Source organism: Lipotes vexillifer, unplaced genomic scaffold (genome assembly GCF_000442215.2).
Source record: "Lipotes vexillifer unplaced genomic scaffold, Lipotes_vexillifer_v1.1 scaffold674, whole genome shotgun sequence".
Classification (NCBI taxonomy): Eukaryota; Metazoa; Chordata; class Mammalia; order Artiodactyla; family Lipotidae; genus Lipotes; species Lipotes vexillifer.
In genome coordinates, this window is record NW_006785906.1 from 1,213,934 (window position 1) to 1,227,107 (window position 13,174).

At 39.1% G+C, this 13,174-nt stretch overlaps 1 protein-coding gene across 2 annotated transcripts in view; it reads left to right on the forward strand.

Moving 5' to 3' along the window:
- The window catches only part of NRG3 (neuregulin 3), a 1,098,053-nt gene that overhangs the window by 956,107 nt on the left and 128,772 nt on the right, over positions 1-13,174 (forward strand). The gene's annotated exons all lie outside the window — the stretch shown is intronic.

The following is a 13,174-nucleotide window of genomic DNA, read 5'->3' on the forward strand; positions in this document are numbered from 1 at the left end:
AAAAAAAAAAAAAAAAAAAAAAAATAGCAATTCATAAAATTGCTATAGGTTTTAAATTAATTAAGACGTGTAAAGTGTACAGATAAACGGCTGCTTAGAATAAGCCCTCAAAGATTTAAGCTATATTATTATCTTCGTTATTTAAATTTCCTTATTTTCTATCTCAAGTTCCATTTCATTGGGTTAGAGAAAAGTGTAATCACAGTTCATCCTTGACTCCTGTTCCCTGAGGATAGCGTCCCAGTTCTGTAAAGAGGTGTGGTTTGCCCAGTGCCCGGGCACCGGTGCAGCTGCAAGAGGTGGTAGATGGGCAAATCCTCTGTGCTCTTGTCTATCCATGCTGGAATCTGCTGAGGTGTCCTCACTACTGTCATTTGTTTAGTCCACAGAGGCCATTGCTGCAGACTGTAGTCTTCCCAACCTCCTAGCTCATGTATGTCAGGCTCTCGGTGATTGTGCCTATCAGGTTCATGGGGAATAAATTGACACGCCTAGCTGCTACCCACCCTGGTGGATCTGAGGGTCATCTCTCTGGCTCCTCTAGCATCCCATCCTTCAGTGTAAAGCTGAAGTCGGGAGAGCAGTGGACATGGGGTACTCTGGTCTTGCTGCCTCCAGGGACTGTAGTTAGTTCAAGGCAGCCCTGTTTGGGAAGCTGTTTCCCTTCCTCTAGTTGGAGCAGTGGGATGGTGAGAAGTGCATGATTTGGCAGCAGCAGTGTGCATACATTTTTCTGAAGGTCACCTCCCAGGCCTTTTGGCTTTCCTCCATTTCTTCCCTTCACCTAGAAACCTTTAACGTATGAATTTGCAGGGGAGCCTTGTTCTTTGTCTATACCATCAAATCTAGTATTTTATATTTCAGTTCCTTCTGAGCCAAGGATTTTGCAACTCACAAACTTTTTTTTTTAATTGCTAAGACCTCCCTCCCCGGAAGCAACAGACAAAATACCGGATAGAAGGAACTATCTTCACGTAGAAACTCTTTAACGTATTAATTTGCAGTGGAGCCTGGTTCTTTGTCTATACCATCAAATCTAGTATTTTATATTTCAGTTCCTTCTGAGCCAAGGATTTTGCAGCTCACAAACTTGTTTTTTTAATTGCTAAGACCTCCCTCCCCCTAAGCAACGGACAAAAGAATACAGGATAGAAGGAACTACCTGTAACTGAAGTCACATTGAGTAAAACTTCAAAAATCCATGCAGCGATTTAATTTTTCTTTATTTACTCAAATACTCTCTCTGTGCCAGGAACTGTCCTGGGATCTATAATATAAAGACATACTAAGCATGGCTTTTTTTTATTAAGTTGCTTATAGCCATCTGGGGGAAGATGAGCAAGAAAACAAAGAACTATAATAGAGTGTGATGAACCTACAGTACATAAATATAAAAGATTCCATGAAAGACTATTTCTATTGGAGACAGTGTGTGGGAAAAGATATGCATTCCAGAGCTAGTTGTGTTTAAAAGTTATGAAAGGAGTTCACCAGACTGCACGTGAGCAGGGTGAGGCTTTGGAATTGAAGAAGGAATGTGGAGGTGGGGCTGGAGAAGCAGGATGGCGCTGGATCATTAATGTTTGACTTACATGGCACGCTAGGCAAGGTGGAAAGTTTTCTGCGGGGACAGCGGCATGATTTAATGAAATTACGTGCTTCCCATCTTGGGAAGCAAATTAGCCCATCTTGAGCAAATTAGTACACCTTTCTGAATCTCAGTTTCCTCATCTGTAAAATAGTATCTGCAGAAAGGATGCTGTGGGGATGAGTCAGCAGGATGTCATATAGACTCACAAGTCTATCATTTGTAGATGGTAGCTTTGAAGAATAACATTGTAGACTCTATTCATTTGCTTTGCTAATGTCTAAGTGATGTAAAATTAGAACTTTATAAATTCATCCATACTCAGCTTTTGACATCCCCACAGCATTTTGAAAAGGTTATCTCACTAATAGGATGCCCGGCAGCGTGATTATTTTTCTCCACATATCTAGAAAACACAGAGAGTTATCAAGACTGTAGAAGCGGGTAGTGGGGGGATGAGGGTGAGGACTTCAAAGTACCTGAATTCCACTGGGTTCCAAGATAATTATAGGCAAAATTAGATAATAGTTTCTTCCATTATTTTAATAAAGATGCTTTCCCTGGTTTTTCTACCCTACGAAGAATTCAGCTACTCTGGGGTAAGCCATTATTGGGTGAAGGCTCTACCAGTTTAATTTCCATTTCTTTATTTCTGTTAAAAGAAGCTTACATTTGTCCTATGTTATTAACTACTTAATAGATTTAGGAAGCAGGTAGCAAAAGAAGAATTGTTCTTTGCGTTTAAATGGACCAAATAATACCCTCAGCTGGTTATGCATTTAGGGGGAAAGAAATTGCTACATTTTAAGTCTGCAAAAGTAATCCATTAGTGAGCCCAAGTGTGTTGTCTGTTGTTCTCGTTATCGAGCATTCCCAGGTGTTCAGGGGTTTATGAGTCTAAATTGTCGTGACTTTTAAACTTGGTAATAGAAATATCCAGCATAAGGATCATAAGCTATGAAACTATTCCCATACCAGTGCTTTTTACAAAAAAATTTACAGCATTAAATATTAAATTAAGATGTTCCCCAATATTGGAATGTGTTAACTTGTCAGAATGAAGCTAAGAAACAAAATTAGTAGTAGAAACCATAGGGTTGCCAAGTTTTCTTCCCAGTTGCCTGATTTTATGTATCATTTTAACAGCACAATACCAAATATTAGGCACCATGAGTATGTGCATTTAAACAAATAAATCGATTGATTTATTCAGATACTCATTATCCGTCTATTTGTGGATTCAGTCAACAAAAATGCTTTGAGCATTTACTACCTGCTAGATAGGGCACATAGTCTGGAAGGAGGCGAGACTGCCAGACAAATGACCGCAAGATAGAATTGAAAGAGCAAAGTGTTATTAGAAAGGGCACCTCTTGGGGAATTGTTTGAGCTGAGTCTGAAAAGAGCAAGATAAAGCAGTTCTTCCAAAGATCAGGAGCTCTAAGAAGCATGTTGTATTGAAGCACTTTCTTTCATTCCACGAACTGAGCTGAGTTTGTGTATGGAACAGAGGCAGGGGATGAGCACAGGAGTGAACATGGCTGCCATGGATGGCTGTGGATAAAAGCCTCGTTGAGGCTTTTCTCTGCAACCTTAGTGGCTACCAGTGCTTCCCTCTTCTCCCAAAGAACATTGAAATAAGAACTTCTTGGGCTTCCCTGGTGGCGCAGTGGTTGAGAGTCCGCCTACCGATGCAAGGGACATGGGTTTGTGCCCTGGTCCGGGAAGATCCCACATGCCGCAGAGCAGCTGGGCCCGTGAGCCATGGCCGCTGAGCCTGCGCGTCCGGAGCCTGTGCTCCGCAACGGGAGAGGCCACAACAGTGAGAGGCCCGCGTACCTCAAAAAAAAAAAAAAAAAAAAAAAAGAACTTCTTATATAAGTAGTCACTTGCCTGAACATCTCAGTTCATTGAGGTGATAGAAGAGGAAAAGAAAAGCCTTTCCTCTTTCTTTTTTTTTTTTTTTTTTTTTTTTTTGTTCCCTGCAGGTGATTCACAATTCAGTGAGGAATAACCTATGTAACTCGAAATATAGTTTGTGTGTGTGTGTGTGTGTGTGTGTGTGTGTGTGTGTTTTAATGGAAGCCTATTGAAAGTGTCCAGAAAATCTGGAAGACTAAGGTAGAAAATCTCGCCTGAGAGAAAGCATTATAGTTTATAAGCATGATTTACTTTTTTAAAAATCTCACAATGGTATATACCTCATTGAGAAAGAAAGTTGGTGGGGTTATGAAAAATATTCAATAAACGTTTACTTTCCATCTGCTATTTGAAAGGCAGAAGGGGAAGTGGAGAAGGGGCAGGCAAAAGATCCTAGTTTTCCTAATTAGTTGTGGTATAGGTATATCTCTACTGGTTATATTTCAATGCACAATAATCCTACTCCTAAATACAGATCCCATTTTCATAGAAAAACAGAGCAGGTAATGTTGTGTCAGGCTTTCAGAGATGGCTTCAGGAGGAAGTGGTCCTTGAAAGACAGACTGAGTTTGTAGGAGGAAGACTTGAGAGTCCATCAGGAAAGATATTCAAGGCTAGTGTAATGGCTGGAATAAAAACATGAGATGTGTGGGTATGGGCCTATTTGAGGGAAGTGCTGGTGGAACAGAATGTTTAGAGAGTTAGCAAAAATGGGTGACTTCTTTCTCATATTTTAAGTGATTTCCTACAGAAAAACGTTAAATAGCCAGCTACCTTCTGCATTTGAAGAACTATTTGTCATGCAATATATTTTTCCATACAAATAAATACCTTTACGTAAAATAAAATAGAGCAAAGTCAGTGGCAACGACAGTGGACAAGCCTACCATTCAGAGGCTGCAGTTGCCTGCCACAAAATATGAGCCCTACCTAAAGAGTGGTTGCCAAAAGGAAAGTACCAAAGTGTTTTGTGTTGTCTTGTCCCACATCATTTCTTGATGGCATCAGGCATCACTTAAGAATAAGCTTCCAACACACAGGCTTGTTTTGGGTCTTAGCCCTGACACAGTTAGCCCAGCCTATCATAAGTTGCACTTTCTCGGCCGCTAATCAGTTTTCCTGAGTCCTGACATAAAAGTACCTCTTCCTGATTATGACCTTAACTTGCCTCCTAGTTTGAATTATCTTTGCTATCTCCTCTTTTCTTTACTTCATCATGAATGAGGCTTTTTGCCAGCTCCATTACTTCCCTGCATTTGGGTGTTCCAGATGAATACCTTGGGCAGTTGGTGCAGGGCCAAGAATCTTCGACCTCTTGGCTAATCTTTCTCTTTGGTCCCTCTATTTTTGGCAGATGGGAAGCAGAAGATACCTTTGTTGGGATCTCCATGCTACCAAAGCTGTCATCTGTTGGGAGGTGGGAGTTAGGTTTCTTTGCTCTTTGCTTAGGAGAGTTCATTTCAGAGCAATGTTTCTTAAAATGTGTCCATCATTTTCTGAATTAGTATTCATCATGAAGCTATTGCAATTTTGAATTCAGGAATATAATTAAAAGCATAGTACTAAAACAGTTGGTTAACAAAAGCTTTAATTAATTAGCATATCAATGCAAACACAAATAATGCTGATTGCCATATACTTCTTTCTTTCCTTTCTTTTACTTCTTTTTTGAGTAGACATTCCCCTATTTTATTATAATCCTTACATCTACCAACCTTAATCTCTTCTGTATGTCTTCATTGATAATAAAATGGATTGAAGTTGAAAAGTTAAAATCTGTAAAAGTGTACAAAACAAATATTTCAGATTGCTTGAATGGTTTGACATTATTAAGAAGTAACCCCTTAAATAGCATATATAATAATATTTTAATTACTATGGAAAATTGAATACTTTTTCCTGACAATTGACCACTTGTTCACATGAATCCTAAATTACATACAAAAATTATGTGACAATGGTATACATGTGTTGGACACTTTCAGATAATAATCTGGTGATTTTTGGACTCCAGAATTGTAGACTCATGTAAGTAGTAATTAATTAAATGTAGTACTTTGATATGGGGGGTGTTCTAGAAACATTTATGGATATTGTTTTTTCAATATCGAAAGAGTTGCACCCAGAGGTGTAATGTTCATTGGAATCCTCAAAAACTGAGGTGATGGAAAACAGCCTGGATGTGCTCTGAAGGAATTCGAAATATCACATGCAGTGGGCAAAGGGGCTGACTCAGATGGCATTTCATTCATTCAATAAATATTTACTGAGCATCAACAAAATGTCAGATTTTGATAGGCTGGAGTGATAAATCAGTGAGCAAGAGAAATAATGACCCTTCACTCCTGGGATTTGAGATAGTTTTCCACCCTCAGAATATAGGCATCTATAAATACGGCCTTTAGTTTTTCACAAAGCTTATTTTCTTCAGCTATTAAATGGGGGTCAGTAGCACTACTTTACAGGCTAATTTTTTTTTTTTTTTTTTGCGGTACGCGGGCCTCTCACTGCTGTGGCCTCTCCCGTTGCGGAGCACAGGCTCCGGATGCGCAGGCTCAGCGGCCATGGCTCACGGGCCCACCTGCTCCCACGGGCCCAGCTGCTCCACGGCATGTGGGATCTTCCCGGACCGGGGCACGAACCCGCGCCCCCTGCATCGGCAGGTGGACACTGAACCACTGCGCCACCAGGGAAGCCCCAGGCTAATTTTTAAAGTTATATAAAATAATGTGTGTGGGAGTTCCCAGTGAGAAAATATGAGAAGTTGATAAAATATGACAAGAGCTGGGGAATTTCAAGAACAAAAACCCCTAGTGCATTCACCTATACAAATTTGCTATCATCAATTATATAACCAAAATAGCAGTATTTTTTGAATGAAGAATTCTTCTGTATAATGATAATTCTTATTTAATTCTTTAATCAATAATTGTGAACGTGAAATCATTTTAAGTCTAATGTTCTAAGATGTTTTCACTGGAAAATTCTACATGCCATTTAGGCAAGATTCATCCTTGAGGAGCAGCCTCAAGGAGCAGCCTAAACAAAGAGTCACTCATAAACGTCAGTTGTAACTCTGATTTGTTCTTTGATTTCATGGAGCGGAATGCCCATCTTGAGTTTGCGCTGCATGAACATGTGGCCGTCTCCATGGCTGCTTGCTTCTCCTCCTAATATACAAACGAATATTTTTATTTAGAGGATGAGAGGGGAATGTGAAATAGAAGTGTCTCCGTTCAAGAGGAATCCGTAACAGAGCTTTTGAGAAGAAAAATTAAGAGGTCATGTTTCATTACAAGGCCCGTGGAAGGGAGAATGGGGCTATGTGCTCTTCTGGAAAAGTGGTTTTACTTCTCCATGACTGATGACCTGCCTGGTGTGAGGCTGGTCACAGTATTAATGTCAGGACTTACTTTCAACAGTAGAAAAAGCTGTCAGTTCTGATATGATAGAAGTAAGAGTGGGATTGGGATTATAGAGCTGAAGTGGCCACAGAGAGTCCTCTGACTTAGGCCCATGAGGCAAGGTGATTTTGTGTAAAATTGACTTTAAACTTATTTTACATGTACAGAGAGAAGACCAGAAAGAACTAGAATAAAAGTTTAACAGGAATTAGTTTCAAAATATAATAAGAAACGTATCATTTTCTTTTCATTAATATGATGTTTTACTGTCCAAATTTTATTCATAAACATGTAGAAATTTTGGACTTCCCTGGTAGCACAGTGGTTAAGAATCTGCCTGCCAATGCAGGGGACACAGGTTCGAGCCCTGGGCCGGGAAGATCCCACATGCCGTGGAGCAACTAAGCCCGTGCGCCACAACTAGTGAGCCTGTGCTCTAGAGCCCGCGAGCCACAACTGCTGAGCCTGTGTGCCACAACTACTGAAGCCCACGTGCCTAGAGCCCGTGCTCCACAACAAGAGAAGCCACCGCAATGAGAAGCCCATGCACTGCAAGGAAGAGTAGCCCCCGCTCACTGCAACTAGAGAAAGCTCACACGCAGCAACAGAGACACAACACAGCCAAAAATAAATTTAAAGAAAATTTTTTTTAATGTAGAAATTTTAAGATCAAATATATATGTGTGCTGATAAAAATAAAATTACCTGTTTAACAAGGTAGCATGATTTAATGGAGAGAGCATGGAGGTTAGAATCTAACCTGCATTCATATCCAAACTCTTGCACTAAGTAGCTGGAAAAAGGATAATCTGATAATAGCCCTCTCCTTTTAGGACAACATGATAGAATGGAATGCAATGCCTGGAAAGGGCCTTTCCTTCCTCACCCTGTAGGAGTGAGCTCACACTCTTGCCAGCTGTCCTTCCCTCCCTGTTACAGGACTGACCCAAAAGGCCTGAGAGAATCACGTCTCGCTATTCTTGGCTCCCAGTTGTCACGTTGTCTTAGTGGCTGCCAAGTGTCACTTCCCTCTGGTGAAGAGTTGTATGCTCTGGGAGCCTGTGGTGAGCCCTATTCCCCCATCCTATGACACCTTAATCTTTTTGAAAGGTATATATTCTGTGGATCCCATGGATTGCTTCTAGACTCTAGCTTCCCTCAGCAATCACAGCCAGGTCCACCCTCGGCCCTTACCCTCCTAATCAGAAACCTTAGAGTCTATCCCAGCCTCTCCTAGTTTACCTGTCTTGTTATAATAAACTGGGACATACGTGACAGTGCCTTGACGTGTGACATCTCATCACCTTGTCCATGATCTTCTCCAGGAGCAAGCAAAATACAATGACCCACTGGTGAAGCATGACACAGTTACATCTCTTTACAGCGATTCTAGAAACTACTAGAGAATGATAAGCACAGGTGTCAGGAGTCAGCAAATGTTCAAGACCCAGCTTACCATCTTCATAAATCCAATTTAGTCTTCTTAGTTGTGGTGGACTACCTCATCCTAAAGCATCACCACTGAAAAGTCATTTGACATGGATCTGAGGGTAGAATCTACAGAGTGACAGATTTCAGTTCAGTGATTAAGATAAACCATTTATAAAATGACATATTTTATAGTTGAGTGGCTAGTTTCCTCCACACTTATATGGGACCTATTTCCCAGCACGGGTACTATGATAGATCACTACCGCAGAGTGCTTCATAACAAGGTGGTTGCTTACATCAAGTTGGGAAATACTCCACCGGGGGAGTCTTGGCACACATATGAAGACCTTTAGGGATTCTTGCAGTGGAGAAGCCTGTTGAACTTTAAGCGACTATTCTAACTTTTTAAAACACAGAACAATATTTTCATATAACATGTTTTTCCACATCCCCTTGAATAAGGGCTTAAATCATCCCATTTGGAACTACTCTATGATAGAACTACCTGTTCAGTTACTTTTAATGTAAGAGTGACACTGAAACATTCATGTTGCATCGTCGCGGTGCTGCATTACAGGGGTTCCTCATCACAGGCTGGACAACTTGTCTCATCTCGCCCTGAGATTGGAATCAAGTCAAGGATTGCTTTTGGTTGATTTTCCTCATTCTGGCCAGATTGAGGGAACTATTTATAGCCCCTGATTGTTTGTCTGTCAACATATAAATAAGAAGCTTTGAGGGACTTCCCTGGCAGTCCAGTGTTTAAGATTCCACTTTTCCACTGCAGGGGGCATGGGTTCGATCCCTGGATGGGGAGCTAAGATCCCACATGCCGTGTGGCCAAAAAAAAAAAAAAAAAAAAAAAAAAAAATTTGGTGGGGGGGGAAAAGAATTATGGACGTGTTGGAAACATGTGGGCCTTGAATTTCCCGGAGTTTTTGACTTTATAGCCTGTTAAGTTCGTCTCCCTGGTCACTTCCGTAGCCCTCAAATCTTAAGCACGTTTCAGGCAGAGCTGCTGGCATTTGTTAAGTGTATTGCCAATTTGAAGATTATTTGGTTCAATGTCTGGCACATATTCAGGCACAACTCCATATATCCCTTGCTATATGTACAAACAAATAACTTCAGTTAGGCAAGGCTCTTTATGAAGAAATCTCCCTAGGAACCAATGAAAAGATGTTAATGATTTGCCAGTTTGGTTCCTTGCAGAGAGGGAATCCCCCTCTACCTAGCTTATATTGGGCACTTCATCAATAAACCAGCAGTGAGCAAATAAATAAGTAGTGCTTCTGCACTGCCTGAGGATACTTGAAAACAATTTGTTCCCTTAATTGGGTTAAATAACTCCTCCCTGAACGTCTTATTACCTGATGATTTTGTAAAAATTAGCTTTTTCTTCATAAGGAGGGCATAAGTAAACCCTGAGAATGACTGGTGGCTGAAAGTGGAGAAGCTTAGGCTCAGTTATGTTTCTACTACTTATCAACAGTGTAGTTTTGGGAAAGTTTGTTGACCTCTGTTCCTCATCTGTAAAATGAGGATCATGACAGTCTTATAAGTTTCTGTGAGTTAATACTTGAAGCAGTTCCTGGCATGTAGTAAGTGCTCAGTATATCTTAGCCACTACTGTATAATCAAAGGGTGCAATATCCCCAAAGAACTGCAATTTTTACATATAAAAGTTCATCAGACTCTAAAAGAAATAGGAATCGTACATTCTAATACATGCCATAGGGAAGATCAAACTATTTTTCTTGAAGTTATTTGCCTCCTCCTTCATCCCAATGTCTGCACAGTTCTTGGCACATGGTTTGTTGAGTGAATGAATAAATGAGTAATTGATTCATTCTTATCACATTCCTCTTGATGTTTTCGTGCAGACCTGAATATCCCCAGGAACACTGTTTGCTTTAAGAATTAGCCAGTGAAGTGTTATGAGAAGTATTGTGGTTTCTGTTCTGTGTGACTCAGTTGACAAAATTAATTGCTTTTCTGTCATACAATTTCATGGATTTTCATCAATCCTTTTGTCTGTTAACAAATCCTGTCAGTATCTTTAAACCTGCAATAATGATCAGTATTTAGCATTTTAATAAAAGAATGGAAATTGTGTGTGTGTGTGTGTGTGTGTGTGTGTGTGTGTGGTGAGAGGGAGAGAGAGAGAGAAAGAGGAAAATTTTAAATAAGATCTAACTTTTTATTTGTATGTTTCAGTAATGTCAGTCTTCATGAATGTTATTATAAAAAGTAAATAATTTCTCTATAAAATCTAAGAATATAATGCCATGTTGCTTGACAGTATTTCTGAGAACTACTACTCTAATAATTCGATGTGACTTTTCTGCTATGTTAAGAGTAGACAGATTTCCTTTCTCTTAAGACATCTACTTACACCGTTTAGTGTTTGAATAATTTTAAAATTCTGATTTCTGTTCCTTTTACTGGTTATGAATTCATTCTGGTTTAAAGTGTTTAGATTGCCCTCAAATTTATCAAACTTGCCACTCATTTCTTCATGCAGTTTCCAGACTTACAAAGCTTGATTGCCCATATCTCCTGTCTCATATAGAGGTGGACCCACCATGGTTGTGGGAAGAATGACCATTGGTTATACTTGCCAGCAAAACAGACTACAGCCAGCCATTTCTGAGCCATCTCAGTTCTACTAGAAAGTTCTCTTTTTTACATTGAAGTATAGTTGATTTAACAGTGTCGTAGTAGTTTCTGGTATACAGCAGTGACTCAGTTATAGATATAGATATATATACATATTCTTTTTCATATTCTTTTCCATTATGGTTTATTAGAGGACATTGAATATAGTTCCCTGTGCTATATAGTAGGAGCTTGTTGTTTATCTGTTTTGTGTAGTATTTTGTACCCGCTAATCCCAGACTCCTACTGTATCCCTTTGGTCCCTTTCCCCTTTGGTAACGATAAATTTGTTTTCTATGTGTGAGTCTCTTTTTGTTTCGTAAATAAGTTCATTTGTGTCATATTTTAGATTCCACATATAAGTGATATCATATGGTATTTGTCTTTGTCTTTCTGACTTATTTCACTTAGTATGATAATTTCTAGGTCCCTCCATGTTGCTGCAGATGGCATTATTCTTTTTCAAGGCTGAATACTACTCCATTGTACCACATCAATTTTATTTTATTTTATTTTATTTTTTAATTTTATTGGAGTATAGTTGATTTACAACGTTGTGTTAGTTTCAGGTGTGCAGCAAAGTGATTCGGTTGTACATATACATATATTCATTCTTTTTCAGATTCTTTTCTCATATAGGTTATCACAGAATATTGAGTAGACTTCCCTGTGGTATACAGTAGGTCCTTGCTGGTTATCCATCTTACATATTCTACTAGAAAGTTCTTGTTCAACCAGGCTAGGGCTAATGGCTGCTCTGGCTGTAGGTAGAAGGTTTTTTTATTCCCAATCTTTTTTTTTTTTTTTCTTTTAGTCTCATGATAGGTAATCTCACCCAAATCCCTGCTTTAAAATACCACAACTCTAGTCTCTCTCTAGTGTCCTAAGTGCACACAATCATGAAGATTTCTTTCACACAAGAGCCCAAACATGGTCTACAGCCAACTTCTCTACAATCTCCATTCAAAGAGCGCATTCTCCTCCTCCCAGGAGCAAAGCTTTTATGGACTCTTGGCCACTCTATCCAATGCACATTTTCTCATTTTCCATTCTAGCACTATCACAAAGAATTTTCAAAGCTTTCTCTCTGTGGGCTCCCACCGATTTCTGAATTACTTGTGAACAAAAATCTTGTCTTTTTATGAAAGTGTGCTAGATAGCTATCATCGTATATATTAAGCAGGTGAAAAATGCCATGGAAAGGAAGAAATGCATCTACTTTTAAAAAACATCATTACCATAGTTCTTTATATGAGATATTTCTCAATTAAAATAATTCCTAATCACTTAAAAAATGAACTGTTTACAGGCAGATTCATAGATACGTAAAGTAGATTAGAGGTTGCCAGGAACAGAGCAGGGAGGGGAAAATGGGAACTTATTTCTTAGTGGGTAGTTTCTCTTCGGAGTGATAGAAAAGCTTGGGAAATACATTGGTCACGGTTACACAACATTTTGACTGTAATTAATGCCACTGAATTGTACACTGAAAATTTGTCAAAATGACAAGGTTTATGTTATATATATTTTACCACAATAGAATTTAAAGATGAGTTATTTACAAATAAGAAAGGCATTGAAATATTCAAGATAACTAAATGCATATTTTTTAAAAAGAAATCTTTCCTAAATAGAGAAGTCATGAAAGGGAGCCCAGAAATTAGTCTTGGAAATAAACATGATCTTGGGAATACTGGGGTTTTTTCATTTATTCTCATTTAAGAAACATATTACTACAACAGAAATCATCATTAAATAATGCAATGAATTTTAAAAGTGAATAAGTGAATAACTGAATGATTAAAAGAAAGCACCATTTAAATAAATCTCCAAAGTTGAATGGCTGGATATAGCAGGGCCCAGTTTATCCCTCTGTTGATCACAGACATTAGGTGGTCAAAATGGTGTGCTGTCCATAGGAACATAGAACAGACATGGACACATCTACCATTTGTTTTTGATAGGAAGTGCTATCAAGTTTAACGATCATAGGACCAAAGGGTCAGATACACTGGATTTATGCCCTGGGTCTTCCTCATGTAAGATTTTTAGTCTCAATGAAACACAGTTTCTTCACCTAACAAATAAAGGGGAAAAGATCCAACATCATTTCTTTTTTGTGAAAGTGAAGACTGCCTGTTGAAGGCCTGTCATGCAGAAGTCCTTTACCTAT